Here is a 12,112-nt window from a genome sequence, read left to right as displayed (position 1 = left end):
GGATGAACTCAGAGCTTCATTATTCAGTCCCTTCTTTTGTTGTCCAGAGTGAAGTATGCTAGCGATGGAGCTCAGATCCTTGGTCCATTGAGTCATTGGTGTAATGCACTCAGTTCCTTTGGAAAAGCCATCTTTGGATGGGGAAGAGAAGTTAGCTTATTATAATGATGGTACTATACGAGGAAAATCAAAGCAGCAAGCAGCAGGCAGTGACCCTTTCCTCTTGAACTCCAATGATCATTCCACTCCTGTCAGCTTTACAGTCCAAGCAAGCTCAACTGGGAAAGCAGAGGGTCAGATGGAAGAAAGGAGGAGGCCTTTACCCAGATCTGTGGACCACTTCAGGTCTTCCTGGATCCCAGCATCCTTACCTTTGTAGCTGAGGTAGTTATGAGGGATTGAAGCTTTAAGACTCCATTTATTTTTACCAGCACAGTAAGAAGACATAAAAAGCTGATCTTTTTAAGGTATACCATACAATTACCATGTTCTTTTCCCATTGCACCCTCCATGGTCTAGATGCGTAGATAACCTCCCCATTATGCTCAGCCACTTCCCAGCAGCAAGACGCCTTTCTTGGAAGATGATAACAATCAGTCCATCTTTAGTTGGTCCAATGTTGAGACGACAGTGTCCCCCCAAACTTACTGCTCTGAAATGATTTCAGATTCACTTGCGATGTCAGACATGGCCATGTCCTAATGATAGTCCTAGGATGCCTTGTCCATAGTGGTGCCCACCTCCTACTTGTGACCTAGCAACCTCCCTGGTTTGAATTTACCTTGATAGTTGCAGTATCCTCCATGATAACAGGAGTATTTCTGACCCCATCATCAATCACTACCACTTCATCCTTGACAGGGATATCATTGTAGAGCCAAGAAAGAAAATCTGTAGAGTTGCAGTAAGTATCAGGATATTCTTCCTCTCCATCAGACCAAAAGCAGGTCAGGTTTCTACTTGCTAACAAGGTCATAAAGCTCTGCCTTTGTTTTCACACTGAAAAATACTGTGTTTTTGAAGCCATTTTTCTTAAAATAGGTAGAGTGGGTGGAACCATTCTAAGAATGGTTGATACAGTCCATAGCTGTATGTTCCTCTTCAAGACAGCTGTTCCCAACTCATCAGCTTATCAAAACACAGTGGGGCTCAGGTCCTCCACGTTCCAGCTCCACGACACAGGACTCAGCCAGTTTGTGAAGACTTGGTGATGCTTTGTGGTCAAGACTATATATGGAGCTTGGAAGAGGTCAGCCCGCTTGGGGTGGAAGAAGTCTCGGTGAACTGCCACCCCAAATCCAAGTAGCTAAAGCACGGTGGGTGGTTGTTACACCTGAAGTGCTTGTCCTGGGGCCGCCACTCGCCCTTCCGGTGCTACCAGAACCACTTGCTGCCCCAGGCTGGCACCCAAAACATACTCCAGGCCACTACACCCCAAATGTTGCCTCATGGAACCAGCCCAGAGTGAAGACTCAGCCCACCCCAGGTACAGTGGCACCTGGCACATGCTGAGCCCTGAGCGCCCTCCCGGCCCTCCTGGCAGCAGCCGTTCGCCTGCCACTCCATCCCGAGAGTGGGGACACCTCTCTCTTGGTTTACTGACTTTTAATACACCAAGCCTAATGAATGGAGCTTGTTTGGAACCTGACTCAAGCAAAGGAAACATTTTGTTATGTGCTGTTTTAAGGAAAACAGGACCAGTATGGTGTTCATGAAAAGTAGATGAGATGGGCTGCAGAAATCAGGAAGAACTGAGAGCGCTGGGGTCCATACCTGGGGGTGGCGGGGTGAAAGCACAGGCCAAGTGAGGCAGACACGGCTCCTTCCTCACTAAGTGACACCCGTCACAATCTCACTTATCTATTGTCTCCAATTTGCTCATCTGGGAAATATTTGGGTTTGAAAAGAATCTTAGAATAGGGATCCAGAAAAAGCTTAGCTATATTAAACTGTGCCCTCCAATTCATCTAGAGATAAAACAAGAGAGGAAGGAGACATATCTCCAAATTCAATTCTCCTATCTTCACTTATGTTTTATGGAGAACTTATGTCATTCACAAAAGAAACATCGTTTCCCCAGGGGAGACAGCAGGTGTACATTTTCTCTCAAGGCTATTTAATTGCTGTCAAGAAGACATATGATTAACAAAACCAAATGCTGGAAATATGAAGTATAGACAATTTTAAAGTTGTTTATATAGTTGATTACAGTATATCACACAATGTGTTTATTTGCCATAAACCTGCCTATCAGAGACTGTTTCCACACCTGTACATCTGCACTAAACAGCCCACCGCTTAGCTGTGTGTAAATTCCCAGCTGAGAGAATGGCCAGCACCCGGCAGAAGCAGCTTTCTCTTGTGGCGTCTGTTACCCCTTGGGCACCAGCTTTGCACCAGTAAAGGTGGGGCCTGAGCCCTGTGGACCCGTAGCATCCCCTGCTTTGATGAGAGAGCCCTTTGAGCTCTACAGAAGGAAAATAGTATGGAAATGACAGGCCTTTGCGGTTCTTCACTGTCCTTTGTGACGTTGCTGCTCAAAGTGAGGCCCACTGTCTGTAATCTGCTGGTTATTGTTCAGAGATGAGACAAGAACGGAGTTGAGAGGAAGCATTTAGAGTTGTTGACAGCCATGTGGCAGCCTAAGTTTATGTCTGTTGAATCTAATTCAAAAATGGGACTTGAATTTTGTGTATATTGATTTTTTATTCCATTTTAAATTATTTTTTATTGCACTTTGCAAAATATCAGGCTGTGACATATTGGAAATAAAAAAAGAACCTGATCCTTCACCACGCATAGTTTGAGAAGCATTGCTTCAGAGCAATAGCCCACACGGATGCTACATCCCAGGGTTTCATTTTTTTTTTTCCGCGTACTCCAAATACTGTTGTGGCCTCTCCCATTGCGGAGCACAGGCTCTGGACGCGCAGGCTCAGCGGCCATGGCTCACGGGCCCAGCCGCTCCGCGGCATGTGGGATCTTCCCGGACCGGGGCACGAACCTGTGTCCCCTGCATCGGCAGGCGGACTCTCAACCACTGCGCCACCAGGGAAGCCCCCAGGGTTTCATTTTGACACTCTGACAGTTCCCAAGGGGCAGCCAATGGCAAAAAAATGTGGATCTACAAAGATGGTCTCCCCAAAGGGTCAGAAGGTCCCTCACAGGTGAGAAGCAGGTATCTAATGTACCACACATGTGTTAGGTCCATGGCAGGGGTTGGTAGACCTAATGAAACCAGCCCAGCTGGCCCCTTGTCACAACATAACTGCAGGCTTTTCACTAGTACTAGTAGCAGCAGCAGCTAAGATTTACAAAGGACTTATTATGATGCAGATACTGCCCTAAATACTTTACATATACAAAATATTAAATAGCTCCTCTCTCTTTGGAGTAATATATAGTCTCCCCTATGCATTAGCAAGAGAAGTATAGCATCAAGTCTGTTTACAGTGATTCCTTGTATAGCTATGAAAAGTTGCTAACAACTGGCCTCTTTTTGGGGTATTTCAAGACATCATGCCATGTATACTAGAGACAATAATTAAAGAATGGAAACATAATACCCAGGAAATAAGAGTTTTGTGTTCAGATACTAGGAATAGAGCATAGCTGGAAAAAAATTTAATACAGAAACAGCATTCAGTATTGGAAATTGGGGGATAGGGGGAATAAGGGGAATAGGGGGATAGCTTGGACAATGTTTTCATTTTTTTGTTGTTGCATTTGGAAATTCTCGGGCATGAAACAGAGAAAAAAATATAAATGTAAGAAGCAAAGACAACAACATAAGACAACTTGCATCAGAGCATAGAGACCTTATCCAAGATGAAGTCTTCCATCTACAACTTTTCTCCCCCCAACCTGGCTGATTTTTTGAAAAGATAAACAAAATTTTAAAACCTTTAGACGGACTAAAGAAAAAAGAGAGAAGACTCAAATACATGAGACCAGAGATGAAAGACGAAACATTACAACTGATACTATACAAATACAAAGGATCACAAGAGACTATTACAGTTATATGCCAACAAACTGGATAACTTCGAAGAAATAGATATATTCCTAGAAACATACAATCTGCCAAGACTGAATCATAAAGAAATAGAAAATCTGAACAGAGCAATAACAAGTAAGGAGACTGAAAAACGTCCAAATAAAGAAAAGCCTAGGAACAGATGGTTTCACTGGTGAATTCTACCCAACATTATAAATTAATACCAATTCTTCCCAAACTCTTCCAAAAAATTAAGAGGAGGGAACACTCTCAAACTTGTTTATGAGACTAGCATTACCCTGATAACAAGGCCAGATAAGGATAGTATAAGGAAAAAAAAAACTATAGACCAATATCCTTGATGAATATTGATGCATAAATTCTCAACAAAATACTAGCAAACCAAATTCAATAGCACATTAAAGGGATCATACACCATGATCAAACTGGATTTACCCCCTGGGATGCAAGAGTGGTTCAACAGTGCAAATCAATGTGATATACCACATTAATAGAATGAAAGATAAAGATCAGATGATCATCTCAGTAGATGCAGAAATAGCATTTGACAAAATTTAATATTCTTTCATGATAAAAACTCTCCACAAACTGGATATAGAAAGAAGATATTTCAACATAATAAAGGCCATATATGACAAACCTAAAACTAACACCATACTCAGTCTTTTCCTCTAATATCAGAAACAAGACAAGAATGCCCACTCTCACCACTCCTATTCAACATAGTACTAGAAGTCCTAGCCAGAGCAATCAGGTAAGAAAATGATATAAAAGGCATCCAAATTGGAAAGTAAGAACTAAAAATGTCTTTTCTTCAGATGATATGATCTTATATATAGAAAATCCTAAAGACTCCACCAAAAAACTGTTAAAACTAATCGGTGAATTCAGTAAAGTTGCAGGATATAAAATTAACAGACAGAAATCAGATGTGTTTCTATACACTAACAATGAAATATTTCAAAAAGAAATTAAGAAAACAGTCCCATTCACAATAGCATCAACAACAATAAAATACTTAGAATAAATTTAACCAAGGAGGTAACAAGACCGGTACACTGAAAACTATAAGACTTTGAGGAAAGTGATTGAAGACACAAGTAAATGGAAAGACATTCCTTGTTAATAGTTTTAAATCTCCATCCTGCTCAAGTTATCTACAGATTCAATGCAATCCCTATTAAATTGCAAAGCCATTTTTCATAGAAACAGAAAAAACAGTCCTAAAATTTGTACAGAACAACAAAAGATCTCAAATAGCCAAAACAACCTGAGAAAGAAAACAAAGCAGGAGGCATCACTTCCTGATTTCAAACTAAACTACAAAGCTGTAGTAATCAGAACAGTATTATACTGGCATAAAAAATAGACACACACACCAATGGAGCAGAATAAAGACCCCATGAATAAATCCTTGCATATACAGTCAACTAGTATTTGATAAGGGAGCCAAGAATACTCAATGAGGAAAAGATAGTCTCCTCAATAAATGGTGTTCAGAAAACTGGGTAGACACATACAGAAGAATAAAATTGGACCCCTATCTTACAAAAATTAACTCAAAATGGATTAAAGACTTAAGCATGAGACATGAAGCCATAAACTCTTAGAAGAAAATATAGGGAAAAACCCCCTTGACATTGGTCTTGAAAATATTTCTTTGGATATGACACCAGAAGCAAAAGCAACAAAAGCAAAAATTAATAAGTGGGACTATATCAAACTAAAAAGCTTCTGAGCAGCAAAAGAAACAATCAACAAAATGAAAAGCCCACCTATGGGATGCGGGGGAATATTTACAAATCATGTATCTGAAAATAAGTTAATGTCCAAAATATAGAAAGAACTCATACAACACAATAGCAAAAAACCCAAACAATCCAATTAAAAAATAAACAAAGGACCTGAATAGATAGGTCCTTTCCAAAGAAGACATACAAATGGCCAACAGGTACATGAAAAGATGCTCAACATCACTAATCATCAGGGAAATGCAAATCAAAACCACAACGAGATATCACTTCACACATATTAGGATAGCTATTATCAAAAAGATAAGAGGTGGTAAGTATTGGCAAGGATGTAGAGAAAACGGAATCCTTGCACACTGTTGGTAGGAATGTAAATTGTTGCAGCCACTATGGAAAATAGTTATAGAGGTTCCTCAAAAAATTAAAACTACCATATGATCCAGAAATCCTGCTTCTGGGTATATATCCAGTGGAAATAAAATCAGGATCTTGAAGAGATACCTGTAGCATCATTCACAATAGCCAAGATACAGAAACAACCTAAGGGCCCATCAACAGATGAATGGAAAAAGAAGATGTATATACAGGGAATTATAGTCATTATTTTGATATGTATAGTGGAGAATAATCTGCAAAAATACTGAGCCACTATGCTCTACACCTGAAACTAATATAATATTATAAATCAGCTATACTTCAATAAAAAAGATGTGATATATATACAATCAAATATTATTCAGCCATGAGAAAGAAGTAAATTCTGCCATTTGTGACAACATGGATGAACCTGGAGGACATTATGCTAAGTGAAATATTGATAAGTCATACAGAGAAACACAAATACTGTATGATATCACTTATCTGTGGAATCTAAAAAAGCCAAACTCATAGAAACAGAGAGGAGAATGGCAGTTAACAGGGGCTGGGGGTGAAGGAAATGGGGTGATGTGGGTCAAACGTTCAGTTATAAGATGAAAAAGTTTGGGGGATCTAATGTACAGCGTGGTGATATAATTAACAATGTTGTATTATATACTTGAAAGTTGCTAAGAGTAGATCTTAAATGTTCTCACCACAAAAAGGAAATGATAAGTATGTGAGGTGATAAGAGGCGTTAGCTCACACTATGGTGGTATATATATCATTTCACAATATATGTACATCTGAAACTTACACAATGTTATATATCAATTATGTTTCAATAAAGCTGATAAAAGATATTTTCTTTATTGATAAAATGACAATCTTGTGGGGAAAAAACCCCACAAAAACATGTTTCTGTGATCGTCTCTTGCACACTGGTTCTTTCTGCCCTGGATCAAATGCTTCATTAAGTGACTGTTATTATTGCTGATCTCCTCTCTTCAAAATATCTACCCATCTATTGTTTTCTCTTATGGTCCTTCTTGGAATCTGAAACCACATATTCTAAGGAAATTCAAGAATCAATCTAAAGGAATTTTAAAATTTACTATTTTACATAGATTGGATTGGGTCACTACAAAATACAATCTTTTTTGTCACCTCTAGGCAAAGTATTTCTTTTCTCTCCAAGTCCGTGTTGTTGAAAAACTTACCAGGAGCTTCCCCCAAAGTTGGGTCTTGATGCTAAAGTGCACTCCCAGAAGTGCAAAGATAATGTGTAAAAAAAAAAAATCTGTCAGTGATGTAGATGAAAATGAACATTAGAGCAATTCTTGGTCAGCAGAGAAAGAACCCAACGTTTACATAATCCTAATGTGCATACATGGCTTCTTCATATTTTCCTGCTAAAACTCATCTGGCTTTGCTTAAGTCCTCAAATGCAGTGAATTCTAGGCAGCACCTGATATTTATTCATGCCATTGTCAAGAGCATCTTTGCAGTTCTTGCCAAGGTTTGTCATTGAATATGTTTATCCAGCTGCATGGCAAAAACATAACACACAGTCATCATTTTACTCAGTCACCTACTCAATATTTTCTTCTATGATTAAATTAATTCATAAATATTACACTTTTAATACCAGAAAGCTATGGTTCATACAGCCAGTTGAATGCTTGTTTGTCCATTTTCTAATGTTGCTGGGCACTCAGTCATTTCATTATAGAGTTTGAAATAATGAAAAGCATTGCATTTACTTAACATGCACAATAAACAGAGCAGGATCCTTCTATGAGCTCCTTTATTATGCAGTGTAAGGCTGTAGGAGGAATTTTGTGAGAAACACTGGAGAATTGTGGGGGGGGTGCTTTGGAAATTGTTCTGTATGTAAGCAAATATGCTCTGATTGCCTAATGCATAGGACAGAAACGCTGGCTCTATTTGCAGCTGGCACAGTTTTTTGCTCAACCCTGGAGGGTTTCAAACAAACACACACATCTTGGTCTTACTCGTACCTGATTCATTACCAGACTGTGCTCAGGAACGCTGTAAGCTGTTTTCATGTACTGTGGCATTTTTGAGACTCCTTCCTTTAAACATCCACACCCAGTCTGGTTTTTTAAAGCAGCCTCCAGAAGCTCTTAAGTACTCATCTCCACAGTAAAAGGATGGAAGCTTATGGGCAAGAGTCTGCTTTGCCCTCCAGTGCTGACCTTGGCGACAGCAACGCAATATGCCTCTAAATAGATACCTGGCTCCGGAGGCAAGAGCCATATACCACAGGACACTTATTAAATCACCTTCTGAATGAAATATTTATAGCTAGTACTGCAGGGCAGTTAGCTTTTCTAGAAATATATCCAAATTTGCTCCATCATTCTGGGAATAGCCTTGGTTAGCAATTGCTCATAACGTCAATGCTTCTGGAAACTTTTTACAGTCGTTTTATTGTTTTTAGTTCAAAAATAAAACTTAAAGGAGCTTGAAAACTAGGTTCTTAGATGATCACATGATGGCCTGATTTCTGTGGTTTCAGTTCTGTGCATTTTACTTTATGTGCACCCACTGAAATTAACCAAAATTAATCCATATTTGAACAAAGACTGTGTATACAAATAAGCCCTAACACTAGCTGGAGCGTTTGGAATGCATTGGCCCAGGGAGGCGAAGAAGTTATAGCAAACAACATATGGGCTTTAAAACCTGGAACTATCCAAGACAGAACAAGAAAGCTATTTTCACTTTCCTTGTTCCTTTTTTTTTCCTCCAGAAGATGAGTAGTTCCTAATCACATTTTATTTTCATCTTTAGAGCTGTATCCTGAAAGAGCCAGGTCGATTTAAAACTGCTGGTGAGTTTGCAGCCCTGTCCAATAATTACCTAATGCATTTGTGTCATCTGCTTTCCTTGTTGTGCGAAAACACACTAAGGAAATGTGTGTAAGTCCACTGAATTGTTCCCAACTCTTTTATTCACCTTTCAGCATGCTAGTTCCTTCCCTTGGCATTGATATCATTATGCATTTGTCAAAGATAGACCGTCACTTCAGGGCCTCTATTATGTGCAAGAATTGGCAGCAAATTTTGCCACTGGGATTTGCTTATATCCTCTGTATGTTATTGTACTTCTTTGGAATTCAGTAAATTCCGTACACCCACTTCTTTGATGTTCATTCCAGCCCCTAAATGTGGAAACAATGACTGAAATTTTGGATCAAAGCATCTCATAGATGGCAGGCAACACAACTCTCTGATTATTCACTAGAACAGAGGGGACCTCCCCTTCCCACCTCCCCCGCTAAAATCTAGGCCAACAGTCCTCCAGGAACAGCGCTGGCTTCCCTAGTGCAAAGTCACGAGAGGAAGCTAAAGAAAACCACTCCAAGGTTTTAGGAAAAAGAAAGAGACTAAACTGAACAGCTAAAGTGAAGCTCGTGGTCATTTCTAACTACAGAGAAAGCTAACTACTGTCCCGGTTGGTTCTCTCGTTTCTTTTCCACTGGTCATGCTCTAGTCTAGCACTTCTATTGGGCCAGGCTTATTTCAGGTTTGGAAAAGTCTCCAGATCTAATTTCTATATAACGTCAGCTGTACAAGATGGCCTGGATTTTTTTTAATGCATGCTTAAAAGAAGAGGTAAACGGTCCAGGAATTAAGAAATTTTTTAAGTAATTGGAAAAAAAACAGAACTACCAAAATTTCAACGAGTTACTTTTGCAAACTATACCTAGCTGTCTGGAACAAATTTTCAGTGTTTGCTTTTGCTTTACTCCTGGGATGCCAGTGCAAATAATTACTTCATTCAATTTATTTCACAGGTCAACTTTGACTCATAAAAGCATTAAAGCAGGTAACCCCCTAGGGATGTTGGGAAGACAGATGAGCAAATAGATATGAAACTGTTGTAAGCACTTTCATACAACAGGGGGAAAAAGGCACTTATAAATTCAGGGTATTTTATGGTTATGTGTTGACTTCACTCCATTTGGTATCCAGAATGTGCTAGTTATAATTAATACACAATGTTGGGAACTATTATAAAAGTACCATACTCTTTTTAAATATAGTGGAGAAGATAATTGTGTTTGAAGAATCTCATCCTGTGTAAATTAGAAGAATTCCCAGTAGAGTGCCATAATTGAGAATTGGGCTGACTGCACTGAATGGAGAAGAGAGTCCTCTTAGCATGACAGCCTGTGTTCAATCAAAAGGTAGAGTGTCAAGGAGGTAACATGACAGCCCTTAAAATACCAGTTTCAGATTGCCTAAGTGAGAAGTTTTTACTGCCCAGACGTATGCAACAGTGACATCCAGCGGTTGTGGAAATAATTACAAGTGAATCTCATTTTAAAATACAGAGTAAGTTTTAAATTATAATTGAATATTCTGTATTGTCAAATGTTGTCTACATTCTTTGTCTGGCTACAGTGTAAGTCAATAATTCAGGCTGGATGCCAACTAAAGCAAAACTCACTCTGTTTATTTCTTAAGTAGTTTCCAAAGTCTGTTGTTCTGTTAGTCTTATTTTGATGTTTTATAATTTAACTAAAATTATAGTGGGTCTACTCTTCAAGGGTCTCCCTCCTAAGCACACCTAGATATTTTTGCAAGCACAAATGAGACTGTGTGCATGCTGCAGACGAACAGCAGAAGTGAAAGCTGCACTTGACTCCACTGTTAAATACTCCAGGGAAGGCACCTGTGACCCTGAACATTTTTATTGTTGTGGAATTGCTCAGAGAAGTTCATTACGATTTTTTCCAAGTCATTGAAGATGAAGAGAAAGAAGAAAGGGATAGAGAAGAAAAGGAAAGGAAAATAAAGAGGATGAGGAAGGAAAGAAAAAGGAAGGAAGGAAGGGAGGGAGGGAGGAGAGAGAAGAAAGAACAGGACTACTCACTGATCTTTAACAAGTTTTGGTAATATGTCCATGTGTGATAATAGATCTAAAGAGGAAATTCAAAAAGATAATTAGCCTCCCCCCAACTTCTGGTTTTAAATTGCATTCCTTCAACTGCCAGCCAATTAACTAAGATAAAAAATAATAATTTTCGTTTAAAACAATCTGAGAAAAGCTGTTGCTTCTGTACCTAGAACAGTGCCAGTTGTAAGAGGATGCTATCATGCTGGGAAAGAACTCTCAACAGAAGCCTGTTAGGTCACCTCAGCCAGTAAATTATTTATGTCCATGTCAATGCCGAGCACATCAGGTGACTGCTTACCAACTTCCCAGGTGGCACTCCTGAGAAACCGTCGTCTCGTGCCAAGCCGTTTCTCAATCTTAGACTCCCTTCTCATATTGGGGTTTTTTTCACTTCATCCGCCTGCTTCCTTAAAGTTCTCACAACGGGAGGAACTTACAGGCACCCTCTCAAATTCTCCTTGTTAGAGGAGGGAAGAAACTAACAAACAAGCTGAACATCTATCCAACTCCAATAAGATAATCAAGACAAAATTCCATAAAGAGCTCCAAATGCCCTTTAGCTCATATACCCCCGTTGTGCCCTAATAGAGGAAAAAGAACCGCACAGAAGCTGTGTCGGCTTGAAGGAGCATGTGCATGTGAAACCTGTGAGGGGCACTCAGCAGAGAGCGTCAGGACAAAGAGGTGCGGATGGTCTCCATGAGGAAAGTCTGGGAAACGATTCCCATTGTGTCAGTGAGAGTTAGGGGAGATGTACACTGAAACAGAGCAGGAAAATCTGCAGGCTTTAGCCAGGTTTTTTTTGCTTTTACGAGGTCTTTGAACTGTAAGGGGGATTATCCAGATTCTGAAGCGAAAGAATGCGTGTTCCTATCACTACTCTCCTAGTATCTTCACTTGGAGATGCCTCTGGCTTCTTGCTTCTTTGTGGAGAGTATATGGAGAATTAGCACACCCAGATCTCACCTCTCCTTTTAGTTCTCTTGGAGTCTGGCTGGGTGGCTCTTATCTTGTGCACCCTGGAACTCTGATTCAAAGATTTCTAGAGTCAAGATTG

At 39.6% G+C, this 12,112-nt stretch overlaps 1 pseudogene across 1 annotated transcript; it reads right to left on the bottom strand.

Moving 5' to 3' along the window:
* Positions 1-294: 294 nt before the first annotated feature.
* LOC308621769 (tissue alpha-L-fucosidase-like) lies at positions 295-1,416 on the bottom strand (annotated as a pseudogene). Its single transcript has one exon. The product of its transcript is annotated as a tissue alpha-L-fucosidase-like (transcript).
* Between the last annotated feature and the right edge of the window lie 10,696 nt (positions 1,417-12,112).

This window comes from Mesoplodon bidens, assembly GCF_964165515.1.
Source record: "Mesoplodon bidens genome assembly, chromosome: 8".
In the NCBI taxonomy this organism is placed as follows: domain Eukaryota; kingdom Metazoa; phylum Chordata; class Mammalia; order Artiodactyla; family Ziphiidae; genus Mesoplodon; species Mesoplodon bidens.
This window is presented reverse-complemented; position numbering and strand designations above follow the sequence as displayed.